This window comes from Monodelphis domestica, chromosome 3, assembly GCF_027887165.1.
Source record: "Monodelphis domestica isolate mMonDom1 chromosome 3, mMonDom1.pri, whole genome shotgun sequence".
Lineage (NCBI taxonomy): Eukaryota > Metazoa > Chordata > Mammalia > Didelphimorphia > Didelphidae > Monodelphis > Monodelphis domestica.
Window position 1 is genome coordinate 374,155,180 of NC_077229.1, and position 16,247 is coordinate 374,171,426.

The window sequence follows — 16,247 nt, forward strand, 5'->3', positions numbered from 1 at the left end:
TTTCACTCACCACGTGTCAGTATAAGGAACAGGGTCTTAGATCTAGTCAGTAGATCCTTCTGCCCCTCTTAACAGCCTCAACTCAAAAGTATGAAGAATTGAATTTCTTCAGGAAGTTGTCACTCCCTTTTAAAGATATTTTTCTCTTGTGTCACTTCCTGTGCCTTCCCCTAATTTTATGTCTGCCAATCACAGTTGACTCTCTGCTCTATGACTGCCAAGAAGGCAGTCAGTCAATTCTGATTCATCACCCACTATCGCACATGTGGGTCACAGGCATCCCACTCAATGATTAAGTGGGATTTTTACACTTTTGGTGATTAGATCTAAAAATGGGCAGATCTCCATACTCAACTTTAAGTAGGGTGTTCTAAAAATAGTCAGGGATTACAATTTAATTTTCACAATTAGGAGAGAGTTAATTAATTTCATTGTTATCATCAGGGGAGAATTAAATTTACTTTTCAGAATTCCCCTGATGATCATTGAAAGACTAGTCTCCCCATTGGTCATTTAACATAATCCTCTTGTACCCCTCAACTTTTTTTAACTACAGGTGTATACAATAATGAACCTTCTAAGAGGAAACTACAATAGTTAGAGATAAGAGGGAGATAGAAAAGAGAGAAAACAAAACCAATGTTTTGCTAGGCTCATTGACAAAAAAACAATTAGGGGGCACTCCCCTTTGGCATAAAAGTATACATTTACAATAAATGTTCAGTCCCCTTCAGTTCAATTGATTGTACCCAAATGTTCATTCTGAATCTTCTTGATGCAGTGTAGGTGTCTGCAAGCATCTTTCTTCAAACAGTTCATTCTCTGGATTCACGGAGTTAGCAAGCTTTTTTTTTTTTCTGAAATTTTTTTCAAACAAAATTTCAAATCTTGGATTTTTAAAAATGAAAAAACAATACAATCTTCCTTGAAAAGGGTATTCACCAACGCCTGGATCAACTCAAAATACGTGGTTGAGTTATGGCGTGTATGAGTCAATTATAAGAAGAAAAACCAAAAACATAAAAAAGAAAAATCAATAGAAGAAAAATTAAACTTTGGAAGAAATAAAAATTTCAAAATCAGAATCAAAGTATCAAAAAGTATATATGTAGGATTTCTGAATAAAAAAGAATAAATTCATAACAGGCCCTTGTATTAGGGTCCAATTTAAGTAGATTTCTGTCCCACAAATCTGTAGGGAAAAATGCAGTAATATTGTATTTACCCACTATAAGACAAATCTATAGGAAATTGCCATACTATTAAGAGGGAAAAAAAGGACTAGATTTTATGTAAAAGGGAAGTGTCATTCCCTGTTCTGATCTTTCATCATTTTTCAGGGATAGGGGAGCCAAAACAGCCAATTGTTAGGTACTTTCATAGAAAGTATTTTATGAATGTGGTTCAAGGAGTTCTGCATCTTAACATATGTCAAGCTCTACAACCTCAAGTCTCACACTAGGTTCAAGTCCTTTCATATTGGCATAGAAGTTCATCAATCCCACTTGGATTGGTTTTCTTTTCTTTCTTTCTTTCTTTCTTTCTTTCTTTCTTTCTTTCTTTCTTTCTTTCTTTCTTTCTTTCTTTCTTTCTTTCTTTCTTTCTTTCTTTCTTTCTTTCTTTCTTTCTTTCTTTCTTTCTTTCTTTCTTTCTTTCTTTCTTTCTTTCTTTCTCTTTCTTTCTCTTTCTTTCTTTCTTTCTTTCTTTCTTTCTTTCTTTCTTTCTTTCTTTCTTTCTTTCTTTCTTTCTTTCTTTCTTTCTTTCTTTCTTTCTTTCTTTCTTTCTTTCTTTCTTTCTTTCTTTCTTTCTTTCTTTCTTTCTTTCTTTCTTTCTTTCTTTCTTTCTTTCTTTCTTTCTTTCTTTCTTTCTTTCTTTCTTTCTTTCTTTCTTTCTTTCTTTCTTTCTTTCTTTCTTTCTTTCTTTCCTTCTTTCCTTCCTTCCTTACCTGTGTGCTCTTTTGGCACTATTCAGGTTAAGTCCATGCTTCTATGTGTAAACCTTAAAATTTCACAGACTTATGAATGTTAAAAAAGTTTTCTCCACATTGAGGAATCCTCCAATTCCCTACTTGAAATAATTCCCTACCAGATAGTGAGAACTCTACTTGAATGTGAAAACTCCTTGCTATGGGAGTATCCCTACTCCACCCCTACTTAAGACTGCTTTAGGAGAGAAAACTCCTTGCTATGGGAGGACCTCGATTCCACCTGTAGTTAAGACTGATTTAGGGCAGAAAACTCCTTGCTAAACAATGAAAGTACTTGAAAACCATACTTATAAAGGAAAGGAGTTCTTTGATCCATGCCTGTTTTTGGAATTGATACAATGGGAGGCTAGGTGCCTATAAAGGTGGGGCAACTTGTAAACTACTTAGACCTAAAAGGTGAAAACTTACTCAGAGGTTTTCTCTTAATGAAATTAGTCGACACAGCAGCATTTTTTTTCTGACTTACTAAAGAGATTAATCTACTCGGCTATGAATTCAAAATGGGCTGTCTTTTGGAAAACATCTACAGTGATTGGTAGATGGAAGAACTTAGGGGAGGTGACATAGGAGATTCTGCCCTTAAAAAGAAGAGCTCAGAGAAGAGCTGAAGTCTTTCTGAAACATTCAGATTGAGGAGAGGTCATTCTGAAACATTCAGATTGAGGAGGACTCATTCTGAAACATTCAGATTGAGGAAGGACTGATTCTGAAACATTCAGATGGAGGAGGGAGCTGGTGAAAGCAGCTGAGATGATGCTGGCCTGGTGTCACTAGAATCCTTGCTTAGGCAGACCTTGTGGTGAGTGTTAAAAGACTGACTGACTGATTTCTCTCTCTTAAGACTCAGGTCTAGGCCATGTTGGCTTAAGGCCCTTCATACTTTTTTCCTTTTTCCCTCTTTCTCTCTTTTCTTTAATTCCACATTTGTATTAATTAAAATCTCTATAAAACCCAGTTGACTTGGGTATTTGAATAATTGGGAATATTTCCCTGGCGACCACCTTATATTTGATTTAAAATCTAAGACACTGTAGTGAAACATATTTTCTGCGGTCAAATTTACTCACCCTCTCTTATATCTATCACAATTTATATCTTCCACCATTTTAACTCACTACAGTTTACAACATCACTCTTTTTAACTGTTACAGTTTAAGGCCTTCAACCATTTTAAATCTTACATAGGGCACTGTAGAGATAAAGGCTGAGCTCCTTTTTTGATCCCATTTCCTAGAATAAGACACAAACATTAATCACAGTCCAATAACATTTATCAATAAATGGCAGGTTTCCGTAGTCTAAATCTCTTGGGTATACATTTATATGCTAAGCAAATGGACGTCTTAGCTTATTCTATTGCAAAATTCAAAAATAGTAAAAAGAAAATCTCAATACTGGTGACATGTATAATTGAAAATCTGTTACCCTAAAAAAAAACCCCAAAACTACATTTCCCAGGAGTCCACTGACTTCCTGTAGACAGGGGATATTAGGCAAAGATGTGAAGGGTCCCTCACTCTTTTTGGCCCTGTTGGTGAGCATGGTGGCAGTGAGTGGGTATTCTGAAATGGCTAATCATCCATGGGCACCTGGTCTTTATTTTTTACCCTATTTATTCCTTGATTTCTAATGATCACTAATAAATCCCTTAAAATATAATATTTTTATTATTGAGATTTAATTTTAAATTTTATACTATATAGACGTGTTAGTAGATGAAACCATCAAAGAAGGGAATGGAACAAGAGAATGGAGTCTTGGGACATGACAAATGTTTAGAGGACAGAAGGATGCCAAATTGATAATGGACTATCTTGCCTGAGGTAGAGCTTTAGGACAACTTGATTCAGTAAAATTAAATATGCAATGATTAAATGCCTACTCTTTGTCAGGAATTGTGCAAAGTGATAGAGATACAAAAACAGGTAAAATATAATCCCTGCCCTCAAGGACCTTACAATCTAATTTGTATGCCAACATGTATGCAAAAATGCCAACAAATATCTACAAAACAAGAAATATACAGCATAAATGGAAATTCATTAAAAGAATGAAAGCACTATAATTTAGAGGGGTTAGGGAAGACTTTGTCTAGAAGTTGGGATTTTATCTGAAACTTAAAGAAAGCAAGGGAGCTGAGAAAGAAGAGCATTGTCAGGCATGGAGGACAGTTTAAGTAAATGAGAGGAGCTGAAAAGTGGGGTGTCTTTTTTTTTTGGTAGAACAGTAAGGAGCCCAGTGTCACTGGATTAAAGAGTACATGTTTGGAATAAAGTAAAAGAAGACTAGAAAGTAGCAGTGGACTAAGCAACTATGCAGGACCTTGAATCCTACACAGATTATTTTGCATTAGCTTATAGAGGCAAAAGGAAGCCACTGTATTTTATTGAGGGAGGAGGGAATGGCATGAGCAGACCTGCATTTTAGGAAAATCACTGGAATGTCTGAATGGAGAATGGATTAGAAGGAGAAACTTAAGGCTGACAGACCCAATGACAGGTTATTGCAGGAATCAAGTAGTGAAGTGATAAAGTAATGTCAGGGGAAAGAAGTGGGGCATATCTAAGAGATATTACAAAGGTGAAATCAATGGACCTTGGCAGTAGATTGTCTATGAAGGGTGAGAAATAGTGAAGAATGTCACAGAATTTCTAGATTATGAGTTTGAGGGACTGGGAGGATGGTGTTGCCCTTTACAAAAATTGGGAAGGTAGGAGGTGGTGAGGATTTGGGAGGAAAGGTAATGAGTTTGATTTTGAAATATTGAGTTTAAGTTATCTACTGCACATCCAGTTCAAGACTTCTGAAAGGCAGTTGGAGATAGGAATTTGAAAGTCAGCAGAGATATCAGGGCAGGAAAGGTAGATATGAGAATCATCCGCATAAAGATGGCATTTAATCTATTGGAGCTGATGAAATCATCGAGTGAAGTAGTATAGAGGGAGAAGAGATGAGGGCCCAGGACAGAACCCTACAGGACACCTTTGGTTAGAGGGAATGATCTGGAGGATGATCCAGCAAAGGAGAAAGAGAAAGAGTGGTCAGGTAGGTCGGACAAGAACCAGGACAACAGTTAAAATAACCACACGTCATCCTATGCAATTGAATAATATTTGTCTTCCACATGCATTCTTGGGATCGTCATAATCATAATGACAGATGGTGAGGCATATCAAAGGCTGAAGCTTGACTAGGCATAAAAAGCAATATAATAATGAGCTTGGAGATTCCAGAGAAAAGAATGTGTAGAATTAAATTGGTTCACCAAAGAGTTGAGATGGGGAGGACAGGAGAGAGTGGCTAGTGAAGGGGCTATGGCCTGGAAGAGAAAGTCAAGGGATTGGGGATCAGGGTGAAGATGAAGAGTAGAATTATGTAAGAGAAGGCAGAGGGAGAAGGGAAAAGTCAATTGATTATGGTCAGAAAAGGGGATTTAATGGAGGAGGAGAGGCAGGAGAGCACAACAGCAGAGAGAGGATCTAGGAGGTCAGTTGTGTCACAAGCTGCTGAGAGGGCAAATCGAGGATTAACATAAACTGATGAGTCTAGAAATTAAGAGATTAATTGGGGCAGCTAGGATAGAACACCAAGCCTGGAATCCAGAAGCCCTCGGTTCAAATCTGATCTCCGCACTTCCTAGCTGTGTGACTCTGGGCAAGTCCTTTAACCCTGATTACCTAGCCTTTGTTTCTCTTTTGTCTTAAAATTGATACTAAGACAAAAGGTAAGAGTTAAACAAATATTGATCATAAGCTTTATAATATTATTTTAGCATTTGTTTAATGCGATGGTGCTTACTACAGATGTATGTCTATATATGTTATATGTACAAATATATATATGGTGTGTGTGCAAATGGAGATACAAATACAAATACTTTTCAAGGGAACTGCTTTTCAGTCATTTTAAGTTCCTCTAGGCCTTTTGGTAGCCAATGAATAAAGTGGCATAATGATTGACACAGGGGTAATGACTATGAAATAATGATAACACCTGTTTACCCCTTCCCTAATTAGTGTCATAATTAATGTCTGGAAAATGTTTTCATTTCCTTTGAGATACTGAGAAAGGACAATTGTTGCTATAAAATTTAATGCATTGTATTAATTTTTTGGAAAAAAATGTTAGCATTAAAATGTATTTTAGAGGTGATTTATGAAATATTTCTTTGATGGTTTTTTTAAAGAATTGCTAAAATCATTTATTCATTTTTGTGCAAAATCATTTCATCAATGAACATAAGACTTTCCAGATTGGATCAGCCTAATGATCAACAAAGATATATTGTTATAAGACATATTTGTTATCTTTGAAATCTCCCTCAAAGGTTAGGGATGTACCCTTTAAACTTTTTTTTTTTGGTTATTAGTCAGTCTTTTATTTTTTCCCAAATTCAATTTAATGTTATTTTGAATTCCAAATTCTCTCCACTATTTCTCTTCTATCAATTGAGAAGACAAGAAAAACATGTCCTTTTACAAATATGTATAGCTATACAAAACAGATTAATACATTTGTCAAAGAAGAGAAGAAAACTAGAATATGAAGAGAAAAAAGATGAAATGTTTGGTTTTTTAATTAAAAATTCAATTTAAAAAATCCTTTATTTAGAGTACAAAACTATCCATGAGTTCCTAGGATTTGCCATCATAATTCTTCCTAAAGACTTTCATGATTTTACTAAAGCTTTCCAAATATGTGTTCCAACAGGAAACAGCTATTTAAGATTTGGCAGTGTCATTGACATAATATGTGATTTCAGAGTAAACTCATTTACTTACAATTCCATGCTGAAAATTTTGCCCACATTAATATTTGATCCTGTTTCAATGGATATAGAAATATCCAATTTGAGTTACGCTCATTTTCTTTTTTCCCCCTCTTAACCCTTATCTTATAGGCAGAAGAGCGGTAAGGGATAAGCAATTGGGGTTAAGTGACTTGCTCAGGATCCCACAGCTAGGAAGTGTCTAAGGACTCTTTATACACTAAGTCATCTAGCTGTCCACTCCCCCCCTCCTTTTTTACACTCATTCAATGCAAATATCAAGTTATCATTATAGTTTGGTTTTTTTTTTTGACAATTGGGCTCAGAGCATCTTGTCAACTCATAAAAGCAGTGATTAAATATGCCTTATTTTGGTGGTTTTTAATATAAAGGTGGTCCTCTTGAAAATAGAAGTCAAGTGATCTTGATAGAAACAGTTTAAACTATTCACAACATGCTGAATTAATATCTTATTATGACGATCCCAAGAATGCATGTGGAAGACCTATTATTCTTCAACTGCACAGGATCATGCGTGGTTATTTTAAATATTGGCATGACTCCTTTGCATAGAGAATGCTTGACTAGGGAATTGGGTAACTAAAGTTTGCTGCATGTGATTTATAAAAGACTACTGCTTTTTCTCACTCTCCATGACTCCTTAGAAAATGAATTATACCTCAATTATTGATTATTTAATATTATATTTTACAGAGATATTTAGTACAGAAAAACAATCACAATTAATTTATTTTTGAGAATAATTTAACATGAATTTATACAAATAAGATTTGTATAGACCCAAATCCACATTTGTCCTAACAGATGGCATTGGACAAAATAAAAACAAGAAAATTAAATTGACTTCTATATATAATTGGGCATAGTTGTGGCATCTACACTAAAAAAAATGTTTTATTTACAAGATAGTTAGCTCAATAGAAGACTACTCTTCTTTTGATATCATGATTCTGCAAGATACGTTGCTATAGCATCTGCATCTGTTTCTCTATGACTTCCTTTAATATGGCTGGTAATTGCCATCCCCTCAGGATAATATGGCTTACATGCTCTGTTGATCTTGGCCATGACTCCTAGTTCCACCTTGGCCACTAGTCACAATGGATGTTTCTCCTTTTGGTTGTTGTTTTTGCTAACTATGTGCCTTTTCGATCTGGGCAATTTTTATTTCATACTTTCCAGAATCAATTTGATGATAATCTACTTTCTAAAAAATTCTTTCCTAGTTCTTTATCTGTATATATGATAAAACAGAATCTCCTTCTTTCATTTGTTATTGCTGTCCATAGAAAATTCAATATTCTTAATCTTTCCAAGTACTCCAAAATATTCTTTGATTTGTCCCTCAGGTTTTTTGGGTTTAGATCACCCACAAATACTTTTTTGAGGGGTTCTTTTCCTTTAAAAGTTTTAACCCTTTAGGAGTCTCTCACCTTGCCATTCAGTTTATGTTTTTTAAGTTCTAGGATATCATCAACATTGGCACCATCTTTGAAAAGTACAAATCCAAATTCCCCTGATCTTCCAGTGACTGGATCTGTCTTAATTTTATAATCTACAACCTCTCCCAAATGAGACAGGTACTCAGTCAGATCTTTCTTGTTCATGTCCCAGTTTGGCCTTTTAATAAATATTTTATTGTCATCCTGCTTGTTCTTGTTTATGTTGACTTTGGAGCCACTGGAGAACTTAATGCTGCTGTATTTGTTAATGTCCTCCATGGTGGCTGGGGTTGTTGGCCAGGGACAGGTGGCAAGGAAAGATAGTCAAAGCAGTGGCATGTTGTATTGCACTGGAATTGAAATGCAGAGGAGAATAACATTGGTCACTTCTCTATCATGAGTCCTTTGGAATTATGGTTGGTGATTGTGTCGATCAGAGTTCCTAGGTGTTTCAAAGTAGTTTGTCCTTATAGTATTGTTGTCATGTAAATAACTTTCCATGCTCTTCTTACTTTGCTCTACAGTAGTTCTTACAACATTATCCATGTTTTTTGGAAATCATCTCCCTTATCATCTCTTACAATACAATGGCCTTTCATCAAATTCATATAACTTGTTTGACTATTCCCCAACTTGTGGACATCTCCTTAGTTTCCAATTCTTTGCTACTTCAAAAAAGCTGCTCTAAGACTTTTTTGCAAGTATGGATTCTTTTCTTTTCTCTTTTAGGTATATACCTGAGAGTGGTATTACTGAGTTGAAGAGTATTCACAGCTGAATAGTTTTTTTGTTGTAGTTCCAAATTACTTTACAAAATTACTATTCAATTCACAACTCTACCAGTGGTGCAGTAGTGTACTTATTTTTCGATAGCCTTGTTAGCATTTTATCATTGTCTTTTTTTTTTTGGTCAGTTTAGGAAATCTGATTGGAGTGATATGGGACCTCAGAAATTTTTAAATTACGTTTAAATAGTGATTTAGAGCAATGGTTTCAAAATCAAATAGAAATGGAAGGCCAGAGGCGGAGTCAAAATGGTAGTGTCGAAGCAGCAAAAGTTTAGACCTCTGAAAACCCTTTCTTACCGATCACAAACTGAATGCTCCTAGGGGACTGAAAATCATACCTAACAGCAAGACAGAGCCAAGGCACCCTCCTGCTGGACTCAATCCCCCCCCCCCAAAGCCAGAATTCGAGAACACTTGGGTTTAAGGGAAAGACAGAAAGAAGGTCCCAGGACACCCCCCCCCCCCAACCTCCCCAGAGTACTAAGCCTCCAGCAGCAGTGAGAACCTCTGGGCGGCCAAAGGCTCATGTCTGGAGGGTGTACCTTGAGGGCAGGGCTGTGCCAGGCTCAGAGTGTCAAAAACAGGCAGTGGGGAAGGAGCTGGAGAGGAGTCTCAGAGTAGGCAGCCTGGTCAGAGCGGCTGAGATCCAGATTGCTCCAGCCTTCCAGGAGGTGTTGGCCTCAGAGCATATCCAGCCCAACCTAGCTGAACTTAATCCCATCAAAAGACTTCAGAGGTCAGGGAATCCCAAGCTCCAACACTCCTCCCCCACAGACTGCTGGACTTTAATCCAATCAAAAGCCTCCAGAGGAAAGGGAAGCTCAAACTCCAACACCACTCCCCCACAGACTTCATGGAAAGATCATCTGTCAAAGCTCCAAGAGGGGAGATTTACAGAAAACCCCAAAACCAAAAAAATGAGAGGAGCAAGAGCACAGACAAATATGGGGAGTAAAGAAGGGATAAATATGAGCAAACAACAGATAAAGAAGAAAGAAATTACATTAGACAGCTTCTATACAGGCAGCGAACAAAGAGCAAACAGAATAGAGGAGGAGGAATCAGCAAACGATAAATCAGAAATCCCAGTGAATTGGATACATGCTTTGGAAGAATTCAAAGTGCAATTCAAAACACAATTAAGAGAGGCTGAAGACAATTGGGAAAAGAACTTAAAAGCTAAGATAAGTCATCTGGAAACAGAAAATAATGTTTTGAAAGCCAAAATCAACCAGCTTGAAAATGAGGCAAAGGAGATGAGAGATGAGGCAAAGAGGATGAAAGATGATCTCCAAAGAAAATCAGACCAGAACGAGAAGGATGACCAAGAAGCCAGGGATGAAATCCAGTCTTTAAGAACCAGAATACAACAACTAAAATTAAGTGACCTCACAAAGCAGCAGGACCCTATAAAACAAAACCAAAAGAACAGAAAAATTGAGGAATATATGAAACATCTCATTCACAAAACAGAAGATTTAGAAAATCCTTCAAGGAGAGACAATTTAAGAATCATTGTTCTACCAGAAGGCCATGGCAAAAGAAAAAGCTTGGACATAATACTACAGAAATTATTCAAGAAAACTGCCCCAATATTCTAGAACAAGAGAGAAAAGTGGAGATTGAAAGAATCCACAGATCACCTCCTGTACTTAATCCTCAACTGACAACACCCAGGAATGTTATAGCCAAATTCAAGAATTATCGGGCCAAAGAAAAAATATTACAAGCTGCCAAGAAGAAGTCATTCAGATACCATGGAACCACAGTGAGGATAACACAGGACCTGGCTGCATCTCCACTGAAGGACCAAAAGGCATGGAATATGATATTCCAGAAAGCAAGGGAACTAGGTGTACAACCAAGAATCAACTACCCAGTAAAACTGACTATATTCTTACAGTGGAAAGTATGATGATTCAACAAAATTGAAGAATTCCAAGAATTTGTAATGAAAAAACCAGACCTGAACAGAAAATTTGATGTCCAAGCACAGAACTCAAGAGAATCATCAGAAGGTAATTAAAAAAGAGGGAAAAAAGAAAAATAAAACAAAACAACAACAAACCCCCCCCAAAAAAACCTTTTTTTTTAAAGAGACTCAATAGGTTACAATGATATGTATCCCTATAAGAGGTCATTGGCAAATCTTAAAATCTGTTGTTATCAGCTGGGCAGCTAGAAGAATTACACTTAGAGGGAATAGTGACAAACTGTATAGGATGAAATAATAAGACATTAATAGGTATATAGATATATGTATGCATAATTATATATACGTGTGTGTATATATACATATATATATATATATATATATATATATATAAAACTAGAGCTTAAGAAAAGGTTAATACTAAAAGAAATGGGAAAAGAAACAAATGGGTAAATTTATATGTCACAAAGAAGCTCATGGTGGGAGGGGGGAGAACATCAATACACTGGCAAGGTAAAGAGGTTGGAGATAGGAAATACTCAACTCTTATATGCATTGAAATTGACCCAAAGAGGGAAGAACAATCCAATCCATTGGGGTAGAGAATAGATTTGTGCCCTTTAGGGGAGTAGAAGGGTAACAAATGGACTGGTGAAGAGGGAAGCAGTATAAGGCAGGGAGAGGGTGGGTGGGTAGTTTTAAAAAGACTGCAAAGAAAATAAGAGGGAGGGAATTAAGAAGGGAGGGAGGAAGAAAGGGAAGTAAAATAAGGGTGGGAACTAGGGGGGCTGATTAAAAATAAACATTGGTGTAGGAGGAAATAGTGAAAGAAAAGGCAGGACTAGGAGTAGGATTCAAAATGCTGGGAAATACAGAGCTGGTAATCATAACTCTGAATGTGAATGGAATGAACTCACCCAAAAAATGTAAGCGAACAACAGAGTGGATTAGAATCCAAAACCCTACCATATATTGTCCACAAGAAACACACATGAGGACAGTAGATAGGATAAACATAAGAGGATGGAGCCAAATTTATTGGGCATCAACTGATAAAAAGAAGGCAGGAGTCACAATCATGATATCTGGCAAAGCCAATGTAAAACTAAATCTAGTTAAAAGAGATAGGGAAGATAATTACATCCTGATGATAGTATAGACAATGAGGAAATATCCATACTCAACATGTATGCACCAAATGCCATAGCATCCAAATTTCTAAAGGAGAAACTAGAGGAACTCAAGGACGAAATAGATAGAAAAACTATACTAGTGGGAGACCTGAACCTTCCTCTATCCAAACTAGATAAATCAAACAAAAAAATAAATAAGAAAGAGTTGAGAGAAGTGAATGAAATCGTAGAAAAATTAGAGTTAGTAGATATGTGTAGAAAAAAAAATAGGGACAAAAAGAAATACACCTTCTTTTCAGCAGCACATGGTACATTCACAAAAATTGACCATGTATTAGGGCATAAAAATATTGCAAACGAGTGCAAAAGAGCAGAAATAATAAATGCAACCTTCTCAGATCACAATGCAACGAAAATAATACATGAAGAGATAAATAAAAAATTGATTTGAAATTAAACAATACAATTCTCCAAAACCGGTTAGTCAAAGAACAAATCATAGAAACAATTATTAATTTCATTGAAGAAAATGACAATGATGAGAAATCCTTTCAAAACCATGATTTGGATGCAGCCAAAGCAGTACTCGGGGGAAATTTATATCCTTGTGTTCATATATTAACAAATTAGGGAGGGCAGAGGTCAATGAATTGGGCATACAAATTAAAAAAAAACCTATAACTTGAACAAATTAAAAATCCTCAAATGAAGACTAAATTAGAGATCTAAAAAATCAAAGGTCATATTAATAAAATTGAAAGTTAAAGAACTATTGATTTAATAAATAAGACTAGAAGCTGGTACTTTGAAAAAACAAATAAGTACTGGTCAGTTTAATTAAAAAAAGGAAAGATAAAGCAAAATTGACAGTATCCAAAATGAAAAGGAAGACCTCACCTCTCTAATGAAGAGGAAATTAAAACAATCATTAAAAGTTATTATGGAATTATATGGCAATCTAGGTGAGATGGATGAATATTTACAAAAATATAAATTGCATAGACTAACAGAGGAAGAAATAGATTACCTAAACAACCCCATATCAGAAAAAGAAATTGAACAAGCCATCAAACAACTCCCTAAGAAAAAGTCCCCAGGTCCAGATGGATTCACAAATGAATTCTAACAAACATTCAAAGAATAACTAACCCCAATATTATAAAAACCATTTGACAGAATAAGCAAAGAAGGAGCTCTACCAAATTCATTTTACGGCACAAATATGGTACTGATCCCAAAACCAGGCAGGTCAAAAACAGAGAAAGAAAACTATAGACTAATCTCCCTAACAAATATAGATGCAAAAAATCTTAAATAGGATACTAGCAAAATGACTCTGCAAGGATGGTTCAAAATTAGGGAAACCATCCACATAATTGACCATATTAACAAGCAAACTGACAAAAATCACATGATTATCTCAATAGATGCAGAAAAAGCCTTTGATAAAATACAACACCCATTCCTATTGAAAACACTAGAAAGTATAGGAATAGAAGGGCCTTTCCTAAAAATAATAAACAGTATATATCTGAAACCATCAGCAACCATCATTTGCAATGGGGATAAACTAGACGCATTCCCAATAAGATCAGGAGTGAAACAAGGATGCCCATTATCACCTGTATTATTTAACATTGTACTAGAAACACTAGCAGTAGCAATTGGAGAAGAAAAAGAAATTGAAGGGATTAAAATTGGCAATGAGGAGACCAAGCTATTACTCTTTGATGGTCTACTTAAACAATCCTAGAGAATCAACCAAAAAGCTTGTTGAAATAATCAACAACTTTAGCAAAGTTGCAGGATACAAAATAAACCCACATAAGTCATCAGCATTTCTATATATCTCCAACCCATTTCAGCAACAAGAATTAGAAAGAGAAATTCCATTTAAAACCTCCCTAGACAATATAAAATACTTAAGAATATATCTGCCGAGACAAACACAGGAATTATATGAACACAACTACAAAAAACTCTCCACACATACCATACCCATACAAGTACTGAGAAACTTTTTTGCTGAATTAGAAAAAACCATAACAAAGTTCATTTGGAACAACAAATGGTCAAGGATATCCAGGGAAATCATGAATAAAAATACAAAGGAAGGGGGCCTTGCAGTCCCAGATCTCAAATGATATTATAAAGCAGCGGTCATCAAAACAATTTGGTACTGGCTAAGAGACAGAAAGGAGGATCAATGGAATAGACTTGGGAAAAATGACCTCAGCAAGCCAGTCTATGGTAAGCCCAAAGATCCCAGTTTTGCGGACCAAAACCCACTATTTGATAAAAACTGCTGGGAAAATTGGTAGACAGTATGGGAGAGATTAGGTTTGGATCAACATCTCATACCCTACATGAAGATAAACTCAGAATGGGTGAATGACTTGAATCTAAAGAAGGAAACTATAAGTTAATTAGGTGAACACAGAATAGTATACATGTCAGATCTTTGGGAAAGGAAAGACATTAAAGTCAAGGAAGAGCTAGAAAAAAATCACAAAATGTAAAATCAATAATTTTGATTACATCAAATTAAAAAGGTTTTGTACAAACAAAACTAATGCATCCGAAATTAGAAGAGAAGGAACAAACTGGGAAATAATCTTCACTACATAAACCTCTGACAAAGGTCTAATTACTCAAATTTATAACGAGCTAGACCAATTGTACAAAAAATCAAGCCATTCTCCAATTGATAAATGGGCAAGGGACATGAATAGGCAATTTAAGAAATCAAAATTATTAATAAGCACATAAAAAGTGCTCTAAATCTCTTATAATCAGAGAAGTGCAAATCAAAACAACTCTGAGGTATCACCTCACACCTAGCACATTGGCTAACATGACAGCTAAGGAAAGTAATGAATGCTGGAGGGATGTGGCAAAGTGGGGACATTAATGCATTGTTGGTGGAGTTGTGAATTGATTCAACATTCTGGAGGGCAATTTGGAACAATGCCAAAGGGCTATAAAACACTGTCTGCCCTTTAATTCAGTCATAGTACTGCTGGGTTTGTACCCCAAAGAGATAATAAGGAAAAAGACTTGTACAAGAATATTCATAGATGCGCTCTTTGTGGTGGCAAAAAGTTGAAAAACGAGGGGATGCCCATCAATTGGGGAATGGCTGAAGAAACTGTGGTCTATGTTGGTGATGGAATACTATTGTGCTAAAAGGAATAATAAAGTGGAGGAATTCCATGGAGACTGGAACAACCTACAGGAAGTGATGCAGAGTGAGAGGAGCAGAACCAGGAGAACATTATACACAGAGATTGATACACTGTGGTACAATCGAACTGAATGGAATTCTCTACTAGCAGCAATGCAGTGATCCAGAACAACTTGGAGGAATCTATGAGAAAAACCACTATTCACATCCAGAGGAAACACAGTGGGAGTAAAAACACTGAAGAAAAACAACTGCTTGAATACATGGATTGAAGGGATATGGTTAGGGATGCAGACTCTAAATGACCATCCTAATGCAAACAACAATATGGAAATAGGTTCTGATCAAGCCCCTCCCCTTTTCCCCCAAATGGAAGGCCACTACGTGGGTCATAAGGATTCCTGATTTAAAATATTGACTTAGAAAGCCATATATTAACATTATTTAGGTTCTATTGTATTGTATTTTTTAGAAAATCACAATTTCTGCCATTGCTTTTTAATTTAGTTCAGGTTATACTTGGGCCATGCACTTGTTGCAGCTCTGTGCTATTTTTTCATGTGGATGTTGATAACTTAGATTTTTTTCCTTTGAAAAGTGCCTATTTATCTCTTTTGACTATTGACTGGAAATGGATTTTAATCCTATACATTTGACTCAGTTCTTTATTTTAAAAATGAAAAATTTATCAAAAATTTATCAGAAAAAACTTGCTGCAAGGATCAACTTCCTGCTTCTCTCCTAATGTTAATTGCATTGGTTTTGCTTTGCAAAACCTTTTAAAATAGTATTGACTCAAAAGCATCTATTTGATGCCTTGTGAACCTCTCAGTTTCTTGTTTGATCTTGTCTTCTTCCTTTATCCATAAATATCATCGGTAATTCCTTCAATTCTCCTCTCATTCACTAATGATAATCCCACAAATATTTTGATTTCCCTCAGAAGTCTTGTGGCTCTTTCTTCTTTGACTTTATCCCAGCTGTTTCTTTA

At 35.8% G+C, this 16,247-nt stretch overlaps 1 protein-coding gene and 1 pseudogene across 1 annotated transcript in view; one reads left to right on the forward strand and one right to left on the reverse strand.

The window, feature by feature from the left end:
• The window catches only part of MARCHF11 (membrane associated ring-CH-type finger 11), a 144,224-nt gene that overhangs the window by 109,733 nt on the left and 18,244 nt on the right, over positions 1 to 16,247 (forward strand). The window lies entirely within an intron of this gene.
• LOC103098700 (heterogeneous nuclear ribonucleoprotein D-like) lies at positions 7,819 to 8,558 on the reverse strand (annotated as a pseudogene).